This window comes from Rosa rugosa, chromosome 5 (genome assembly GCF_958449725.1).
Source record: "Rosa rugosa chromosome 5, drRosRugo1.1, whole genome shotgun sequence".
In the NCBI taxonomy this organism is placed as follows: Eukaryota; Viridiplantae; Streptophyta; class Magnoliopsida; order Rosales; family Rosaceae; genus Rosa; species Rosa rugosa.
In genome coordinates, this window is record NC_084824.1 from 45,583,989 (window position 1) to 45,603,306 (window position 19,318).

Sequence of the window (19,318 nt, forward strand, 5' to 3'; positions counted from 1 at the left end):
TTTTTTATTGATTATGATCAGTTGCGTACAAATTTTTCTTAAATAAACAGGAAAATATAGTATTTATTGTTTATTAGCAACTAATAATCATGCCAGTTGAGTTTGGATCTACTTGTAGAGCTTGCCAAGTTGCCATGTTATAAGATGCGTACAGCCCGACTTACTAGCTACACAACTCAAAGTCTCAAACCAGCTCTTGTAAGTTGCCTCCAACCTTTATCTACAATTCTATATATAGTGAAAGCCAGTGCACTGCATTTTGTATCTGAGAACTTATTATTTTAGATCATGTGGATTTGTAGCATTCATGGAGATACATGAAAGTATGAGATAGCACTCAGTTTGTGAATGACACTAAATATTGTAAGACAAAGCTAGTCAGTTCTTCGGAATTAAAGAAGTTGACAGTAATTTCTCACTTAGTTTTTTTCACATGCATGATAAGTTGGTAATATAAAGCAGTCGGGGAATCCCAAAATGAAGTTATGAACTAATACCTATAGTAGAAGTCTTTTTCTATGGATTATGATCAGTTGCTTCTGTAAATAAAAAATTTCAAGTCTTCATGGTTACCAACTAGTATTTGTTATTTATTAGCAACTAATAATCATGGTAGTTTGATGTACTTGTAGAGCTCGCCGTGATATAAAATACGGAGCTACGGAGCTTGACTAAGAGCAAGTTCAGCGGTGTGAACTTGACTGGTCATAGTCAAGTTATTGCTGATGTGGTGACCGACTGAAGGAGAAATCAGTTTGCAGCGGAAGAAGTTTGACCGGGCAAAACCCAGCCCTTCATGACTACAGCCAAGGAAATAGTCATCTCCATGACTATTTTGATGACCGGCCAAGCTCACATGCCACACAAGCCAAGCGCTTCACGTGGCTGACGTTAGCACTTCTCAGCAACCAACGACGCGCCGAGGGAGGGAAGTAGAGGACAACAAGCCGACGCGTGGCGCCGCAACCCACAGAAGGTGAAGCCAGTCGCTTGTCGCGTAGCGACAGAGAGAGGGGGGCCGGCATGCCACGTGGAAGGTAGCCATTGGTCCTATTTGAAATCCGGGCCTAACGGTCAATTAATCTCAGCCCTTCATTTCAATTAAATGGGCAATCCTACGGCTTACAATTAACATGTATATAGTTAAAATTGATGAACAGTGAAAGATGAACAGTCTTGACCGGTCAAGAAAAACAACGGGTGCAAACCCATATCCAGTGGCAGTGAACAGTAACTTGACTGGTCGAATTCTTGACTTCTCGACTTTGCCTTTTCTCGACTTGCTCTAACTAGCTAAATGACTCAACAACCAGCTCTTATGAGTTGTGTAACTCCCATGACCTTTAGCTAAATGACGCCATTGCAATCGCTTCCTATTTTTTGACTGTTTTACTGGCGTCAGCCACGTTTTCAGTTGGCCCACGCTGGAAGCTGGGCATGCTGGGTCACCACCTGAGTCAGGAAACTGACCTGGTGAGTGACCTGGGTCAGAAAGAGACCAGTCTCTTTTTTGCCCGTGGAGACCAGGCAGGCAAGAACAGCATAACTCTACCGGAGTGAACTTCTGTTCAAATATTATTTCTCATGATTATGTATAACACTTTATGAAACTAAAGGATTTCTATGGGGGTGGGTAAGTTTGTATGCCATCAGCGTATAAAATGGTGGGATTTGGCTATGAAGATCAGATAGGGCATGGGTTGGCAAAACAGCTCCCAGCAGCTTAATTTCAAGTTTTAAATAATGCTATTTTCTTTATTTATTTTTTCTTTAATCCCTCTTGCAGTGCCATGACACAAAAGCAGATGAAATTACGAACTTATGCCATATTTCTCCAAAGTCCTAATAGACTGTCTGGTGTACTTGTCTATCCATTTCTATGTCCCCAGCATTTTTTTGAATTTGCCGGGAGGAAGCTGTCCTCACAGTCTTGCTTGTTGTATTAAAGAATAGATATATAAATATATATAAATAAATAAAATAACAAATAGAATTAAAGATCGGAATTAAAGGACAAAGGACGTACCTTATCTCTTTAGTTTATATATGACTTATCATCAATTTTCTCTTTAAATTCCTTCACTTCCAATATGAGAGTGCAATTAAAATCCTTCTTAAAATAAGGGATTAAAAACTGTACATACATGTACATTTGCAAGCATAATTAGCTCTAACGGGCTACGCTCATTGTACCGCCGAAGGTACTGATTCCAATCAAATGAATGACATGCAGACACACCGCCAGGCGGGCTACAGCCCCAACGTCGGACCACCTCCAGATCGCCGCCAACGCGCCGCCACGCGCCGCGCCAAGATGGCATCAGAAGCTTCTGAAACTGGGAACTGAAGCATATCAGTCCCACATCGAAAACAAAGAGAAGATCAACCTCTTCCTCACCTATAAAAGGTCCTCTCCTCTCTCCTCATTAATTACGCATTCAATACTTTACCTACTGTTACTTTGTCAACATAAATACATTGACTAACTTGGGCATCGGAGAGTTGAAGACCGCCCAACGCGGTCTCCCTCTGACGCCCTTTGTATTTTACTTGACAGGTAGCGGAGGCTTTGAGAACACCATAAGTATCGATCCGCCCACCGGATCAGCGTTAACAAAGGTTCAGCTACCGCCGAACTTTTAAACATTAACATTGGCGCCGTCTGTGGGAATCCTTGAACAAAAGGCCATCCCACCACAATCACCATGACTAACGGTAGCGGGGGAAACGCTGAAGGGCAGGCAGACCATCCCGCCGTCCCCCAACCTCCCGACCCAGCAGTAGGCGTTAACCGCGCACTATTCACAACCCCGGCCAACCCCGGCGGTGAGGCAAATCAGAGCAGCAGCCGCCCGCCGGTCCAAGATCTCGTCACTATGTACGAGCTAGCACTGGCGGATCTTCACAAGGCAAACAAGGAGCGTGAGGCGGAACGCAAGGAAAAGGCTGAGGCCCAGCGGCAGGTGGCTACGCTCATGACACGTTTCGAGGAATTAAAGAAGACGCTGGAGGCCACCGCCCGCCCAGCACAGAGCGAGCAGTCACATAGCACCAGGCATAGCCGACCCGGCACCGAAACGTTGGGGCCGGGGCCGGTCATACAGATGCAGGTGCCGCTGAACCCACCCGAGTTATTGGGAATGGGACCACCGCCCATACCCCAACCCATGTTAGAACAAGAAGCGGAATCACTCCCGCACACCAACCGCTCGGAGGCTAGGGCAAGGACCGCGAATATTCCGCATGTGCCAAGGCGCGGGCTGTCCCAGCGGGTTGTTCAGGCTGATTCCACCAACGATGCAACCGCCCAGATATTGGAAAGGATGCACCAGCTGGAGCAGAGGTTGATCCGGGCGGAGTCAGGCGTCCCAGCGCCAACTCAGAATCCGCTCTTCGCTTCCAGACCCGGGCCCTTCACCGCTGCCATTCTGCAGGCTGTCAGACCGGCATATGCAAAAACCCCAAAGATGGCGCATTACGGTGGAATGTCTGATCCCTTCGTCCACATGGACACCTTCAAGAAGGTCACCAACAACAAGGGGTTCGACGACGCCACCTTGTGCCACTTGTTTAGCGAAACGTTGGATGGCGAGGCAATGAACTGGTTCTTTGAGTGTCCGCCGGGGTCTGTCAGTTCATTCAATGCACTATCCCATGCTTTCCTCTCCCGGTTCATCTTATTATCCGCTGGTCATCACAACACAAGTCAGCTGTTCAGCGTCAAGCAGGGGGAGGACGAGTCACTGAAGGCCTTCGTCACAAGGTGGCGGGCGGCAGCATCTCAGTGCCGTGACCTAGACAAAACGATGGCGTCGGCGGCCTTCAGGAAGGGACAGCTCAAGGGACCGTTCCTCTATCACCTCAACTACAATCATCCCAATGCGACGTATGACCACGTCATGAGTGAGGCGGTCATTCACGCCCAGGCGGAATTCATCACATACGGAGAAACCCCACCGCCACCACTAACACCAAAATCAACACAGCCATCTTCCAGTCATCAGGAAACCGCTAGCAAGACCCCCTCAGCACCATCAACTGACAAGAAAAGGGAGTGGCAACAGGGCCACCACCAGAGCAAGCGGCAGAAGGACCAGCAATACCATAAGGGAAACCGCCCAACCCATGGGGATAACCGCAACAAGCAGGCGGAGTCCTCGCAGCGGTATGCAGTTTTCACGGTCCTGACTGCCTCATATGAAGACATCTACAATCAGTGCAAGGATCAGATCCCACCGCCACCCCCTCCAAAATACCCAAAAACGGGCAAGCCCAGGAACACCGGCAAGTGGTGCAAATACCACGAGGACAGCGGCCACAATACCAACAGTTGCAATGCTCTCAAAACGGCCATTGAGACCTTGTACCGTGATGGCAAGATGGACCAGTTCAAGGTGCGTCAGCCACCACCAGTAATTGCCAACGTTGAGACCTTGGGCCGCATCAACACCATCGATGGCGGTGCCCCAATCACCAGCATGTCTCACAGGGCAAGGAAGCGCTATGCACGCGCTAATCACCCAAAGGAAGTCTGCAATATCCGCTACGAAAGATCCGCCAAACTCCCGAAATCAGGTTGGGAACCTATTACCTTTTCGGAGGAGGAAGAGCGCGGAGTGCATTTACCCCATGACGACCCATTCTTGGTCGATGCCATTCTGGGCAAATTCTCGGTGGGGAGAATTTTGGTGGATAGTGGATCCGCTGTCAACGTCATCTTCAATGGTTGCTACGACCATCTCAAGCGGAACAAAAAACTGCTCCAGGATCACGAGCCACTGCTCAGCTTCTCCGGTGACGTCACACAACCGCTGGGGTCAGATTACATGCGGCTGGTTATTGGTACTAGCCCTTGCATGGCGGAGGTACATACAGAATTCATTATTGTCGACTGCTTCAGTTCGTACAACGCCATCATCGGTCGACCAGCACTTAACAAGCTCAAGTGCATCATTGCCGGGTACATGCTCCTTATGAAGTTCCCCACGCCCAACGGCACGGGCTGTGTCAGGGGAAGCCAACAGCTGGCACGAGAATGTTACTCAACAACTATAGCGCGGTCGACGCGCCGCCATGAAATTCTGACAGTGGGTAATGAGGCACCGCCACCAAACATCTTTGAGGATCCTAGGGATGAAGAGGAGAAGTATGTAAGGAAGGAGCCGGTCGACCCTGACACGTCACTAAAGGTTGTCTGCCTCTCGGACGAACACCCTGAGCGGACAGTCCGCATAGGCGCCCATCTAAACCCAGAGGTGGAGGCAGAGCTCACTCAGTTCCTACGTGATAACGCCGCCGTCTTTGCATGGTCATACGCGGACATGCCAGGTATCTCTCCTGACATTATCACTCATAAACTGACCATCAAACCCTCCTTTTATCCCATCAAGCAGAAGCGAAGGGCCTTTGATGAGGAAAAATACCGGGCAATCAGAGAGGAGGTCGCAAAACTCCAGGGCATTGGGTTCATCCGCCAAGTTATCTATCCCCAGTGGATCTCAAACCTGGTAATGGTCAAGAAGGCTAGCGGCAAGTGGCGGATGTGTGTCGACTTCAAAAATCTCAACAAGGCATGCCCAAAGGATAGCTTCCCGCTACCTCGTATCGATCAGCTAGTCGATGCAACTGCCGGACATGAGCTCCTCAGCATGATGGACGCTTTCTCCGGATACAATCAGATCAAGATGCACCCCAGCGACCAGGAATGCACCACCTTCACCACCGACAAAGGCCTCTACTGCTACAATGTCATGCCTTTCGGTCTGAAGAACGCCGGTGCAACTTACCAGCGGTTGATGAACGCCATGTTCGCTGAGCCTCTGGGAAAAATCATCGAGGTCTACGTGGACGACATGTTAGTCAAAAGCGTAAAGGCCAGCGGACATGTGGCAAACCTCAAGGTCATAGTAACCATTCTCTTGGCCTACGGCATGCGCCTCAACCCAGAGAAGTGTTTCTTTGCGGTCACCGCTAGCAAATTCCTGGGATACATCGTCAGCGAGCGAGGCATCGAGGCTAACCCAGACAAGGTCCAGGCCATCCTTGACCTGGCGGACCCTGAGTATAAGGTACACGTCCAGTGCCTCCAAGGCAAGTTAACCGCCCTTTCTCGGTTCATCTCTCGACTCACTGATAAGTGCGCCCCATTCTTCAAACTCCTCAAAACAACGCACAAGAAGGTCATCGACTGGAACCCGGAGTGCCAGGCGGCGTTCCAGGGCTTAAAGGAATACCTGGCGGCAGTCCCTCTCCTTTATGTTCCTGTGCAAGGAGAAACACTATTCATATACCTGGCGGTTTCGGCGTCGGCGGTAAGTTGCGCCATTGTCCGGCGGGAAGGCCAAGATGAGCTTCCAGTGTTTTACGCCGGCAGAGGCATGAACGGAGCAGAAACAAGATATCCTCCCTTGGAGCAGCTGGCCCTCGCACTTATCGTTGCTGCCAGACGCCTCCGGCAATACTTCCAGGCTCACACGATCCATGTGTTAACCAATCAGCCGCTGCGGCAGGTGATGCAGAACCCTGAGCACTCGGGGCGCCTCAGCAAGTGGGCCATCGAGCTCAGCGAATTCGACATAGATTACAGGCCAAGAACCGCCATGAAGGGCCAGGCAGTGGCGGACTTCATCGCTGAGCTAACCGAGCGACGGCCGGAGCCCGGTGTTGAGACAAGTCCCGGAACAGAAATGGTAACCGTTGAGGAGGTAGCTCCCCCACAGTCAGACTGGAACCTGCATGTGGACGGCTCCGCCAGCGCCAAGGCCAGCGGCGCCGGAATCATCTTAACAGGACCCGGGGGACTGAACGCGGAGTATGCGTGAAAATTCAACTTCAAAGCTTCGAACAACATGGCGGAGTACGAGGCACTCATCGCCGGTCTACTCCTCGCCATTGACTCAGGGGCTGACAGCGTCAACATATTCAGCGACTCCCAGCTAGTCGTTAACCAGGTCAACGACAGCTTCCAAGCCAAGGACCAGCAGTTAGCGGCATATTTGGGGTACGTCAAAACGTTGCTAAAAAAGTTCAAATTCCACAACATCACACAAATCCCCAGGGAAAAGAACGCCAAGGCTGATTCACTGGCGAGACTGGCAACCGCCCAGCCACATCAGAGTCCAGCGGACACAAGGGTAGAATACCTTGACAGGCCAAGCATCACAAAGACCCTGGCGGAGATCTTCAACATTGAAGTCAACTCCAGCTGGATGGACGAGATCATTGCATATAAGCGCAACGGCACATTGCCAGAGGATAAGATCCAGGCAAGACAGCTCAAGCGGAGAGCAACCCGCTACAACATTCAGAATGGCAAGCTGTACCGCCAGGGGTTCACCTACCCCAACCTCCGCTGCCTAACCCCAGAGGAGGGAAAGATCGTCTTGGTGGAAATCCACGGCGGAGAATGTGGAAACCACTCAGGTGCCAGATCATTGGCCAACCGCACATTGCGACAAGGCTACTTCTGGCCCACACTGGGTGATGACGCCCGGAAAATTTCGAGGTCTTGCCACAAATGCCAACAGTTCGCAGATCTCCCACATGCACCGGCAGAACCTCTGTCAGTAATCATCGGCCCTTGGGTTCACTCCACGTGGGGCCTTGATTTGATGGGAAAATTCCAAACCGCCAAGGGCCATTTCAAGTACATCATTGTAGCCATCGACTACAACAGTAAATGGATAGAGGCGGAGCCACTAACGGCAATTACTACCGCCAAGGTCATTCGCTTCCTCTGGAAGAACATCTACTGCCGCAATGGCGTCCCGCACACAATCATTACAGACAACGGTACACAGTTCAACAACAAGGAACTCATATCGTTCACCGCCAACTTGGGCACCAAACTAAGTTTTGCATCTGTCGCCCATCCCCAAACCAACGGCCAGGTCGAAGCAGCGAACAAGATAATCAAGAAGCTGCTAAAAAAGAAGCTCGACAACGCCAAGGGTTTATGGGCGGAGAAGCTTCCAGAAGTCCTATGGGCCATCCGGACAACTCCAACTACCGCCACCGGCGAAACTCCTTTCTGCATGATGTTCGGCGCAGAGGCGGTCCTACCTATTGAAGTAACTCAGCCTACCGCTAGGGTCGAGGGCTACTGCCCAGACACCAACGGTGACGGCATCAATATGGACAGGGACCTCCTAGAAGAGAAAAGACTCAAGGCCCATTTGCGCAACTTGCAAAACAAAAGGCTGGTGTCGCGTTTCTATAACGCCAGAGTCAAGGCCCGGAACCTCCAACTGGGGGACTGGGTAATGAAAGAAGTCATTCCACCTCCGACAAAGTTCCGCCCAACTTGGGAAGGCCCATACAACATTGTGGAAGTCGTGAGCCCAGGCACCTTCTACTTAATGGACAAGGATGGCGTCAAATCGGCTCACCCTTGGAATACTGAACACCTTCGGTATTATTACAAATAGTCAGACCGCTACCCAAGAGCATCTTGACTTAACTAAATTTTTGTTTAATATTTAGCTAAGGGAAGCTACCCGACGGGTACTACCCCACTTTTGTACGTTGATCAATCAGCTATCAATGAAACGAGGAATTATTCAAACCATTGTTACCAAGTCTAGCACTGAGGGCAACTGGCAACGCCAGCGATCGTCAGCGGACCTCGTCCGCTACGAGGTGCACTTGGACCAATTTTAATTCCTTTAATGTGTCATTGATTGACAAAAGCAAAATGTAACTCAAAGTACTAACAGTATAAACACATGGGGCAAACATAAACTCAGAATTTCATATTATTCAGCAAAACATTACAAAATGATATGCCTCAACGGCTACAAAGGAAATAGGGAAGTTGCAAAATCTAGAGCGGTCCAACTGGCCTCAGGGGTTCTCTTCGGCATCTTCTGCTCCGGCGGGCGGCGGCACGACCGCTCGACTCGTCTGATCGGACCCTCGCGCTGTCGGACTTGGGGTCTCTATGGTACCATCCGCACGGGTGTGCGCCGCCAAGAAACCAGCGCGCGACACCTCCGATGGGGTGGGGTTGGGAGTCTGCTGGGAGTCTTCCGCCGGATATGCACCACTTTCCCCGCTCCCTGACCGAGCGCCTCCCACTGGGGCTGCCACGACAGTTTTCTCCGGCGGCGTACTCCTGGTTGGCGGCGCATCAGGCTGCGACGCTTTGGCAAAGTCGATGGCACCCTTCCGCTTCAGCATATCTATGTTTGCCAAGGCCCCGGCCTTCGCCGACTCAGTCATCGCCTTCTTAAACTCCGCAGACCGCTTGAATGCCTCGACAGCGGCTGCCGCAGCGGTATTCCCTTCAGCTCTCAGACGAGCAACCTCACCTTCTAACCGCTTCAACTCCGTCACCCTGGCGGCAGACTCCCGCTGTACGATAATAAGTTTTTTATCCTTGGCGGCAATCCGCTCCTCCAGCAACGCAACGTCCCGCTCCAACTTGGAGACGCGGTCATTCCTCTCCAAGTCACGCTCGATGGACACGCGGAGCTTACCGCGGGCATCGGCAAGGTCACTCTCTGCCTTAGTCAGACGCCGCTCTGCCTCGGCCAGCTTCTCCTTATCCTCCGCCAACTCCCGCTGGAGACTTTGAATTTCCTCCCGCAACTCCCCCTCGACCATGGGCTGCTTCGACGCCGCCGCAAACATGTCGTACAGTCCCGCCGATATTTGCCCAAACGCCAAGTTGAAGGGCGATTGGTCAATTGCTGTCGGGCGTGAGATACCCGCTAGGCCGCCGAACCCTAGCCGTTCGCATAGGTGGAAGAGAAACTCCCGCTCCCCATTTGTCATGAACGGTGCGTACTCGGCAAACGAGTCTAGCTCGTTGGCGGCGGGCTCTTCTCCCTCCACCACAGCAGTCTTCGACGGAGCTCCTCGGGCCCTCTTCTGTTGGCGCGAGCCGATCACCTCCATGTCCTCCCCCTCTTCCTCGTCAGGGGAGTCAGCCTGCCGACGTTTTCTCTCCGGCGCCCTCTGGTTCCCGGCGGCAGTCTTTGTCACCCTCACCGGCGGTTCCTCCCTTGCTGCAATGACAGTATCCGCCGGCGGCACCGCCTTTTCCTTTTGGGGGCCACGCCTGTTGGCAGGCATCCGATCTTTCTGCTGCCCAGCCGCAGCGCCTCCCTTCTTCCCGCCAGCCACTGGGACCCCCGCCTGCACTACCGGCAGGCCATCCTCACCAAGATGGGAGTGGTGTGGCATTGGCAGCACTACCGGAACCTCTGACTGGCTCAGCGCCAGTGTCTCGGGGTTCACCAGCGTCTGTTGGGCTGCCAGCCCTTCGGCGTACATGGTCTCCAGATAATTGTCCACCTCGGCGCGGTCCATTGCTTTTTCGAAAGCGTCGCGACTCGACTTATTTCCTGGCGGAGTTTCAGGGAAAATATACATCAAGCCAGTCAGTCTCGACTAATTACAAACGAAACATCGGTCTGACGGAAATTTCTTACCAACGGAGCGAGTAAGTTTCTGGTCGACTAGCAACTCCCAGCCAGTCAGAAGTCTGAAGTCCAGCAGGTTACGGTTCCGCCAACAGCCTTTGATACGAGCAATGCGACACTCCTCCTCCCGCGTTAGGTTGTACCGCAGTCCCGCTGCACAAACACAATTAGATTAGTAAGAATACAAAGCCTTCAAGATAAAAACCCCGCCGGCTACCGCCAGCGGAAATTGGTCACCAACCTCGGATAGGTTGGAATTCCGACTTAATCCTAAACGTCGGCCCTGCTTCGTTCGCTCCAGCCTGGTACTCCCATCCCTCCGTGGCGACACAGAAGGTCCCCCGCCAATAGGACATTGAATCCCTTAGGTTTTCTATCAACTTCGGTGCTCCCTGACGGCGGCTCAGGTTCACTTGCCCTCTGCAACCCTAGCGCTTCACGTACACCAGTTCGTAGAAGTGAAGCACTTCCGCCACGGTAGGCCCCTCGCATTCGGACAACCGCCACAAGGAGTTCATCGCCAGCAGCAGGCGCCACATGTTGGGACAAACCTGACCGAACGCAAGGCCGAATTCACACACCAGGATTTGCAGATTCGGCACCAGCGATAATGTCACTCCTTGGCGGAGTATCGCTTCGTGAACGGCCGCAAATCCCACCGGGAGAATTGACGCTTTCTCATCCGCAGTCGGCGGGCGCAGCTTCACAGAGCCCGGCAGCCGGAACGTCCGCTTCATCTTGCCAACAGCGGCGAGAGTCATCCGCCCTCCCGCCTCGTCGACGGGGGTGCCATCCCGGAGGAACCACGCGGACTCAGCGTCTTCCCCCGCTGTTTCCTCATCCCCAGCGGATCCGCTGGCGGCACTGTTGCTCGCCAAGCGCTCGTCGCGCCTAGCTTTGGCCGCCGCCACGTCACCCGCCTTAGAGCTCTCCGGACGTGATGTACGACCCATGGCTATTACCCAAGGTATGGTCTGTAGCGGCTCAACCTCTAGCGGTTCCGGCAGTGAGGTTCCGGCATGGGCAGACGGACGCAACGAGTCAATAAATATCCTATCCGCCGCGCTGAACGACACGTCAGACCCGGAATCCTCACTGCTCGATATCTCTATGACGTTAGCCATCCCAAACCCTAAAACCCACACCAGTTAGCACAAACACAGATCTAGCCTATTCTTACATCAGTATCGACAAGAACATGAGTCACAGTTTACCCAGAAATCACAAAAACAAGAACAAATAACCAACAACCACTGAACCCAGATTCGACCATCTAGCAAACCCAGAAATCCCGACTGTCAAAAACACCAAAACCCATCCCCCAAAACCCACTTTACACACTCAGAACACCCCAAATCACAAAACCCAGAACACTGACAACAACAAATACATATCAATTCAATGGAACAGGGATAAGATTCAGAGAACCAACCTTACTGATGAAACCCTTGCTGTGATTGCAAGCGCTTGTCCTCACCAATAGAAACCTCGTTCCCAAGACCCGGTGACTCCACAGCTTTCGCCCTGCAGAACTCTATTCGCAAATCGCAGAGAGCTTGAAGACGACGACTCGGGTTTGAAGTTTTCACAAAGTGTCAAATCTCGCTAAGGTTCCCCCCCTTTTATGTCAACATCAACGCGTTCTAGGCCGTCCGCTAAAATACGACATCACACACCAGCCGTACACGTGTCACCACTTTTCACTTACTCTCCGGATTAACCGAGGCGTCGCCTCGATTACGAAATCCATCATTACTATCATTAATGGCGAGAAGACGGCTACGCTTAGGGGACAGGCCTGCACACGCTAACCCTCTACGGGTTCAACACGTGTCAACCACCACCAGACGAAGCGTCCGGTGGGAGCAACCATTTGGGCAGAATTCCCCAATCGTCCGAAGTTTCCGCTGAGCGAAAGCCAGCCAGCGGAACTTCTCACTTATCCTCTGCCAAGTGACGAAGTCTCCGCTGAGCGAAACCCCGCCAGCGGAACTTCTCACTTGTCATCTGCCAAGTGACGAAGTTTCCGCTGAGCGAAAGCCAGCCAGCGGAACTTCTCACTTATCCTCTGCCAAGTGACGAAGTCTCCGCTGAGCGAAACCCCGCCAGCGGAACTTCTCACTTGTCATCTGCCAAGTGACGAAGTTTCCGCTGAGCGAAACCCAGCCAGCGGAACTTCTCACTTATCCTCTGCCAAGTGACGAAGTCTCCGCTGAGCGAAACCCCGCCAGCGGAACTTCTCGCTTGTCATCCACCAAGTGACGGAGTCTCCACTGAGCGAAACCCCGCCAGCGGAACTTCTCCCTTGCCATCCTGCAAGCTGGGCATCTTCCGCTATGAACATCTAGCGGAACCTCCTTTTCAGCTTGCTAGCTGCGTATGTTGTTCAGCACTATCGCTCTACAAAATACCGCTAGGCACGCCTACCGGACGCCGCTTCTTACTGCTTTTAGCGGGGGGATATCCGCCAAACGGCGAATCCCGAGGCCACGCCTCACTCTGACAACGACCGCCACGCGGCGTTACCGTCAGACCGTCCCTACGGGACTCGGGGACTTGTCAACAGTCTACGACGGCCCTGATCAGGCACGTTGACCCCCGTCATTTGGGTCCTAAAGCTTGGGCTCGCTACCCAACACCCTCTGCTCCGTGCAGCTCCCCCTCAACAAACAATTTTCCGACCATCCGGAGGTCTATCTTAGCCGGGGAGTGGGGGACTCCCTGGGGGGCCTAGCAGGGGCCCACCCGAAAGGGTATAAAGCGTTTGCTCGATAAAACCAACGGTTGACAACGCACTGACGCTAATTATGCTCTTGCAAGTCTAGCGGAAGAAAACGCTTCAAACCGCCGAACAACTCCCCAACCAAGATTGCCCTCCTTGACTGGGGACTTGGGGGACTTGTACATACATGTACATTTGCAAGCATAATTAGCTCTAACGGGCTACGCTCATTGTACCGCCGAAGGTACTGATTCCAACCAAAGGAATGACATGCAGACACACCGCCAGGCGGGCTACAGCCCCAACGTCGGACCACCTCCAGATCGCCGCCAACGCGCCGCGCCAAGATGGCATCAGAAGCTTCTGAAACTGGGAACTGAAGCATATCAGTCCCACATCGAAAACAAAGAGAAGATCAACCTCTTCCTCACCTATAAAAGGTCCTCTCCTCTCTCCTCATTAATTACGCATTCAATACTTTACCTACTGTTACTTTGTCAACATAAATACATTGACTAACTTGGGCATCGGAGAGTTGAAGACCGCCCAACGCGGTCTCCCTCTGACGCCCTTTGTATTTTACTTGACAGGTAGCGGAGGCTTTGAGAACACCATAAGTATCGATCCGCCCACCGGATCAGCGTTAACAAAGGTTCAGCTACCGCCGAACTTTTAGACATTAACAAAAACTTAAACTACTCTGATTATAAACAAGTTACAGGAAAGTATGAGCCAGTACTCAGCTTGTGAATAGCACCAAGTTATTCCAAAGCTGAGTTACTATGGATTGATTGGCAGAATGTTTCTCTAGTATGAGCTGTCTATAAATAAAGCATTACCGGATATTTATTAAAACATATAGGCGCAGGTTAGGAAGAGTGGAGACGAGGACTGCTGAAGTGAGTCTTCAACTTTTGAATCGCATTGAGAACTTGTGAATCACATTTTTCGCCAACCTCTACCCTGTCGGTTAATTAATGGCTGTATAAAATTAAATGTAATACTTAATTAATTGCTTTCATATGGGAAAGGAACTATGGCAGTGGGTCGTTAATATTTGGGTTTGGATGTACAGAGAAGTTGGTGACATGGGGCAGTGGGTCCCGGTCAGTATTAAAGGCCATTCAATCACGTTGATAAAAATCTGCCAGCAATGAGTAAAGTAGCTTGCATATTGTAACCCAAAAAAAAAAAAATAGCTTTCGTATTGGCCACAATAATAATATTAATTTTTTTTTGGATAGAATAATTTTAATTTTCTACAGAGAGAAGATAGAGGAAATTGGCTGATTCGGTTTATGAAAGAAAGGGTACGTCTTCCACTTATGAATCACATGGTTTGCTGATTTCCAGCTGCATGTACTCATTCCTTGTGGAGACTGACTGCTCTGAGGTGAGGCTGTTAGACTAATCAACTCCTCCGAGACATGTTGGTCTGAGGGACCAATCATTGAAGACATTAAAGTGCCCATGCATGCATCTGGTGTAGACACAGTAATCTTTCACCACTTGTACGTTGTCAAGTTTCCCGTAAGTGAGCAATTTCTCTTTACTTGTATTGAGGATGGGGCCGGAATGACTTATGGAATCGGTTAATATTGACTCCAATGTTTGGAACATTTCTTATCATCAATGAATGGTTATATTTTTTTATAGGATTAAATTCAGTTTACCCTCCTGAATTTTGGGCCTAAAATCAGACTGGTCCTTAAACTTGTTTTTTAATCAGACTGGTCCTTGTACTCTCAAACATCATCACCCGGGTCCAAATTTTGAATCCGGGTCCAAAAATAACTTCATTAGCTGAGCTGGAGCCGACATGGGGCCCACACTTCAGTTTTTTAAAACCTGGAGGAGGGTAGAATGGACATTTCTTATTTAATATAATCTCTAATTCTCTCTCTCTCTCTCTCTCTCTCTCTCTCTCTCTCTCTCTCTCTCTCTCTCTCTCTATGTCTGAGACTCGCGAATTGGAATTGAGGTGGGACGACTAAGGCTGCGCCGTTGGAGGACTAATCGACGGCGTTGGGCTCGTCCTTCCTCATTCTGACGCCGTTGGTTTCTCCCCTCTCTCTCTGTTTGAAATCAAAGCCCCCACTCCGCCTTTGAGAATCGATCACGAAATCAAGAAGGTGAGGTTGAATTTGAGGGACGCGGAGGCGGTGGTGATCAGTGGTGGTGGTCACTTCAGAGCCTAGAAACACAAATCATCATAACCTAATCGATGGGGTCGGGAAGCTCGGTCAGAAACGGGTTGTGGGGTTGGGTCGGCCTGGTCGTCGAGGCGCTTATCCGAGAGCATTGAGGTGCTAGGCTCGGAGCGGTTTCGGGCTTTACGGGAGCAGATCCAGAGTTTTGTCATGACGAACTAGGTTTCTGGGAAATCCAATTGGGTTTTGTCATGACGAAATTCAATTTCAGTGAAAGCTTTTTCTCGATCTGGGTTTGTGATTCAATTTCAGAGCCCGATTTCGGTGTTTCAAGGTCCGGTTTCGAGTAGCAGAAGTGTGGTTTCGAGCTCTGCAAGAAGTCTTCCGATGAGAATTGCTTATAGGTGCACAGTTGCAGCACACGATTTTCTATGAAGGATTTGTTATCAAGGCTTTCTACGAGGCTGAGAAAGCACATAGAGGGCAGGTAATTTTGATTTGATTTCTCTGAGTGGTTTTTATTTCAGTTTGGGAATTTGGTCAATTGGATTGAGAAGTTGTGTCGCATCTTATTTGCAGCATTATGTCGAAACGGCGTTGTGCTCGCATTGATTGGCGCTAATTAGAAATTTGAGAGGGTGTGGAGTTTGGTTGAGAATTTCAGTGTAGTGGGTGGTGGGAGCTTGTGAGGTGTGAAAGAGAGAGTTGGGTGGGGAGGAGAGGATCAAAATTCAGAGCCTAGTCGGAGAAAGAAATCGAAAATTAAAAAGGAACCAGTGTTTCTGGCGGCGGTGAGGGGTGAGGCCAAATTGGGTTTGAGTTTTGGTGTTTATGGGTTCGGAATGGCGTGGAAGAAGAAGGAAAGGGAATTGGATGGGTTCAGAAGAACAAGAAGAAGAAGAATGAAATCCTCCGATATATTTTTTTTAAATCTTTTTATTGTTAGAATGTCCATTCTGCCCTCCTCCAGGTTTTAAAAAACTGAAGTGTGGGCCCCCATTCTGCCCTCATCCAGCTCAGCTAATGACGTCATTTTTTGACCCGGATTCAAAATTTGGACTCGGGTGATGATGTTTGAGAGTACAAGGACCAGTCTGTTTAAAAAACAAGTTTAAGGACCAGTCTGATTTTAGGCCCAAAGTTCAGATGAGTAAACTGAATTTAATTATTTTTTATATTTTCGATCAAAAAAAAAAACTGGACTCATTTCTTATCAGCAATTATGGCTCGTCAAGTTCTTATTCTTAACTAGTTATTTTACATGGTAAGTATATAAAGCAGTCATGTACAAGGGATCCCAACAACTGAAGTCTTTTTTTTTTTTTTTTTAGATTATGATTGGTTTAATAATTCTGAAGTCTTATATTAATAGATTATGACAAGATGCCTCTTATACAAATTTCTCTCGAGTCTCTTTTTATTCATTATGATCAGTTTTAGTCAAATTTCTGTCGAGTCTCTTTTTATTCATTATTTGCCTAAAAACTTCTCTTGAATAAACAGGAAAACTATAATCTTTGTTGATTACTAGCAACTAATAATTATGTTACTTAAGTTTGGATGCGTGCCTCAACTTACTAGCTAGACAACTCAACAACCAGCTCTTGTAAGTTGCAACGCCTACGAACTTCAGCTACAGTGCTATAGAGAAAGCCAGTGCACTGCATTTTGTATTCGAATACTTATTATATATTTTAGTTCATGTGAATTTGTAGCATTCAAATATATCCCTATTACTATTCATTTCTAATTTACACTTTCAACATTGGGGATAGGGCTGTAAATTGGCTTTATCCCAATTGATTTCGACTCATAGTCGGTTCGTTTGAGCGCGCTACCATATATGTATAAATCAGCAAGTAGTACGATCACTATATCAAAGAAGGAATGTTAACCATCACAGTTACTTTCATTTTGAATTGGTTTAAGTACTACGCTGTCAAAGGAAGAGTAACATCTTCATATTATTGTCAAACCAACAGCCAGTTAAAAGCGTGCATATATAAAACCATAACACTATCAAACGTAAGCGGAACCAGAAAATTAATTATTTTTTTTTTTTTTGACCAAGTAAGAACTTCATTAATAAACGAAGATTACAATGAGAATGGGAGAAAAAGGTTCAACCGAAACTTTTCCCACTATAGACGTCAAAATGGACATCTATACTGACGCACTGTTGAAGCCAAACTAGGCCCCGACTCCAAACTATCTAAAAAACTTAACTAAAAAACTAAACTGGCACCAGACAAAGTGACAGAAACAATAAAACGTAATGGAGCAGACTCAGCCAAGAACACCAATTCCCACCCAGAATCCACCTGGCCAGCAATTGATCGACCAAGCCAACACTCGTCGTTGCTTCGAACCCGATCAAAGGGATTTCTGGACAATCAGACCTAGGACTAAAGAAAACACAACACCGCCATCCCACCACTACTCCAAAGCGCCTCACTTCCGACCCAAATCCTGATAGGAAAGACCTCCTAGAAAGCCATTAATGCTCGTCTATGCCACAGGCAGACTTTGTGCAGACTCTAAACTAGGCAGGAATGACCTTCAGGAAGGCCAAAGTGAAGAATGTCTCTGCCACCACCTGCAGTGCACCCGACCTAAAACAAAGAAAGAAAAAACACCAAAACACCAAAAACAATGTTTCCCACCTCGCTGCCACCTCCTTCAGACCCCAACCGCCGTCAACCAACATCGCCGGCCACTCCCAACAAAAAACAACCCCTACTGACCGCCGCCGTCGACAGGATGCCATCCACCTGCCCGCTCCATGGATCCACACCAGACCAACCAAACCAATCCATATCCAGGTCAGATCGAAGAGATCCAAACCAGATCGGATCGATCTGGACAGAACAGATCCTCACCGCAATGGAAAAGCACACCCCAAGCCAGGAACATTTCCTCTACGGCAAAGTCTTCCTCCTCGCTCTCTTTTGAGAAATGAATCACAACTACAACATTGCTAGACACAACGACGAAATCGAAGAACGCGTCGCCGCCTCTATGTTTCTGCTAACTAGCGCCGTCCTTTCAAAAATGACTAGTTGTTGTGCTAAATATTAAATATATGTTTGTTAATATAGACTAATCTCACAATAATACAACTACAGAATGAAGAAAAGAAATATGATACTAAATCTTCATTTTATTAATAAAGACTAATCTCACAATAATATACTAAAAAACAATTGTTTTAGAATGAGAGATTTGAGAGAGATTGATGAGAGAATTGTGTGTTCCATTATTGAGAATAGGAGCCCTATATATAGGGATTACAAAGTACATGTTCTAATGATACAAGGAAAACTATTCTGAATAGGACTAGGAATTCTAGAACTTTCTCTCCTATTACAATCATAGAACTAATCCTAGTTTGATTAGGCACACAAAAGTCGATTTCCTTCAACAGTCCCCCTTGTGCCGCTCAAACTTGGTGGTGACGCTTCATCCGTTGCCTCGTTAAAAACCTTGCTCGAGTGAAAAACCCTATGTGACAAAAACAAGCTCGAGGAGGAGAAAAAGAGTACAACACGTCCTTCACTCTTCGAGATCGAACATGTAGACATCATACCTCCCCCTGATGTCGATATCTCCCATTGATTACTACAATCATGGGAGTTCAGATAACTTTCTCAATCCGATACTCTTCACATGTTTCTTGAAGGTGGATTTGGGTAACGACTTAGTGAATAAGTCTGCTACATTATCCTCTGATCGGATTTGATTAACTTCAATATTTAGAAGTGATTGTTGTTGCTGATTATAAAAGAACTTAAGCGATATATGCTTGGTGTTGTCGCCCTTGATGAAACCTAACTTCATTTGCTCAATACAAGCTGCATTATCCTCATAAATGCATGTAGGTTCATCATGGGAGTACTCACAAGCTTTGCTTTATCTTTATTAAAGCGCCTTAGAATTTTCTGAGTATATGCAGACTGATGGATCAAAATCCCATCACTACGGTGCTCGAGTTCTAAACCGAGACAAAACCGTGTTTTCCCAAG

The 19,318-nt window shown here is 48.8% G+C and overlaps 1 pseudogene; it reads left to right on the top strand.

The window, feature by feature from the left end:
* Window positions 1-19,318, top strand: part of LOC133710969 (uncharacterized) — a 62,105-nt pseudogene that overhangs the window by 29,059 nt on the left and 13,728 nt on the right.